Below are 3,000 nucleotides of genomic sequence, written 5' to 3' on the forward strand. Positions count from 1 at the left end.
AGGACTAAACATGTGGAGATACATTACAAGTTTATACGGGAAAAAGTGTTGCAAGGAGATATTGGTTTGGAGCACATCAAAACAGAACATCAAATTGCAGACTTGTTCACCAAAGGTTTTAGTGTGAACAAGTTGGAGAGTTTCTGCAAGCACCTAGGCATGGTTAAGACGGAGAGTTGATGTGTAGAGGGGTGTTAGAGTTGATAAACATCATTCCTAGTTTAATTTGACAAATTCTGTAGTATAACTATTTTTTAGCTTAATTGTTAGTTTGATATTTTATTAGTACGTGGTAGTTCTATTATTTTCTACAGTAGCATATAGCTTTCCCTAAAGTTTAGGAGAGTTAGGTTAGTGGATTTAGTTAGTACTTTAGTGGGGTTGTGACTCTATTAAAGTTGTAATTCTATATAAGATCATTAACTAACTGAATACAAGATAAGTCCATTGTTCTTATTCTCTGGAAACTATCTCCTCAGACTCCTCCAGTTATATTTTATTTGAGCTAATTGTATCTTAACTTCTTCACAAGGTAGGGGTAAGGTCTACATTGTATCATCCCCAGACCTCACTTGTGGGATTACACGGGATATGTTTTTGTTCTTGGTTCTGTAATTATCCATTCAAATTAATAATAATTTGCAAACAATCAAAAAATGATGGATTTAATTAGATATTGGTTTTGAGGTAGAAAAGGAAGAGATGCAAAGTGATACTCACCTACTTGAATATCATGATATTCAACTTGTTTCTATTTTCTTATAAGAGAAAAATTATGTCAACATTTACCATGGACTCCTCTTTAAAATACTTTCCTTTGTTGAAAGTTAATGTGTAGAGATTTGAGTGTTTCTCAAAATGGAAATATAAGAATTTGTATAATTTTCCTTTTGATTTCTTGTCCTGGATATAATTTGTCATTGCACGTTCTCTAGTTTTAGTGGTTCTCTAGTTTTAATTGGTTACTTTGCGTGACAAGGGAATATAAGGTTTTCCTTTTTTATTTGCTTTTTCAGTTGTATAAGAGTAACAAGAAATACTGAAGAGATTGTATTGACAGTATCATAATCATTGACTTACCTCTTGGATTTTGGGGTAGATTATGAAGGAATGTGAAATGAAACTTTACTATTTGATATTGCTTACATTCGTCTTGTTAAATTTCTACTTTTTCAGGAGTGGACGTTGTTCAGGTACTATTCTAGAATAATGTTCTTATCTGGAAACTCTAAACCCTATACCCTATTGATTTCTTTTGAATGCATGTGTCAGATTGACAGGATTTCTTTCCTATTATGTTATGTGGTACAGGGCCATAGATATTTTATTTTTGTGCCACTAACAAGAACAAAAACATATACTTCAGTGATATAATTTTTTTCTTATCTTGAGACAAAAAGTTTTATTCTTGGTACTTTTCTTTCTTATTATAATATGCTTCTATGGGAAGTATACTAGTTGTATCTTCAAGTTTTTTTCGTTTTACCGGTCACTCGTTACTTCTCTTAGTATCCATAACTGATTTAAAAGAATATATGTCTTGGTGTGATTGTTTCTGCTTACAAAAAATCTTATTTTATGTATGTTATGTCATATGTACGGTTTATGTCATATATATATAGACACTCATTCATTTTTTGAATCCACCTTGTAGATCTTAGAGAAAATGAGCATCGATCAGACATGCAATAGCTCCTTTTGGAGTAGGGAGCAGGATAAAATCTTTGAGAATACCCTAGTGATCTACTTTAACGATAGCAACCTATTCATGAAAATGGAAGAAGCACTTCCTGCAAAATCAGTTGATGATATCAAGGATCACTACAATATACTCTTAAAAAATATCGATGCCATCAATTTTGGATGCGCTCCATTGCCTAATTATCTGGAAATGCAAAGCAATGCCAACAAAAATTTGAGAGTGGATGTCGAATGGCGAAGAGGGAATCCTTGGACAGAAGAGGAACACAGGTTGGTTTCTTGTACAATTTTTGGGAGTCTGGTCATTTTTTTTTTGGAGTGATGTCTATGATTTTACACAGTGCATGCAAAAGGCTTTGAGAGAGAAACTTTTCAGTAAATGTTGTCCTGCGATCTTGTTTCCTGGATAATAACTTATTTTTGTATCTTTCCTACTATAGGTCATTTCTCCGGGGATTAGATACATCTGGAAAAGGTGACCGGAGAAAGATATCTAGGCAATGTGTTATAACAAGAACTCCAATGCAAGTGGCTACCCATGCCCAGAAGTATTTCAAGCGCATTGAAGCCAACAAGAAAGGGAACATAAGAGCAAGAGAAAAACCAAGTGTTCTTGATATAACTGGTGTGGATGCTGAATTCGATGGTACTTCCAAAGTTCCAACCACTGTGGACATGATTGAATCTGCTTGCGAGGGATCACAAGGAGTGTTGAACACTAGCACTTAGAGAATGCGTCATCGAGAAAGAACCAATGCTGAGCAAATGACAGCAGTAGTCGGAGGAGGGCTCTCAAGTGTAAATGCTTTTGTGAATGTTCGTGCTAGCAGTGGAACTTCCGGTCATTCAATCCCTAGAATTGGGAGTGAGCTTGAAGCATTACTCAGTCATCCAATGGACGAAGACAATGATATCAACTTGATTTTTGATGTTGGTATAGCACCAACTGCTCAAACCAGAATGTCCGGTTATGAAGCTGCAGGGGAGGCTCCAGCTCAGTTACCTCCCTTTGCCCCCTCATCATACTTTGGTGATGGAGTATGGTGCAGTTTAGACACTTGTCGTTGATGATGAAGGCACTTTTAATATGCATGATCTTTTCACAAATCAAATGTTCTGATTTGCTGCACTTTTCTTTGAAGATTTATTCAATTATGTTAGGCAGTATTGCTAGACAAATGGATTTTAGTTGAAATATTTCAACAAAAAACATTAGCAATCATTTTTTCAGTGCATTAAGGACTTTCTGTTACGTGATACGTATGATGGACTAAAGTAATCCAACCCCCATACATTAGG

At 35.1% G+C, this 3,000-nt stretch overlaps 1 pseudogene; it reads left to right on the top strand.

The window, feature by feature from the left end:
* The first annotated feature begins 1,666 nt into the window (after positions 1 to 1,666).
* LOC125809906 (transcription factor SRM1-like) lies at positions 1,667 to 2,769 on the top strand (annotated as a pseudogene).
* The last annotated feature ends 231 nt before the right edge of the window (positions 2,770 to 3,000 follow it).

This window comes from Solanum verrucosum, unplaced genomic scaffold (assembly GCF_900185275.1).
Source record: "Solanum verrucosum unplaced genomic scaffold, falcon-dt-bn FXZP01000257.1, whole genome shotgun sequence".
NCBI classification, from domain to species: Eukaryota; Viridiplantae; Streptophyta; class Magnoliopsida; order Solanales; family Solanaceae; genus Solanum; species Solanum verrucosum.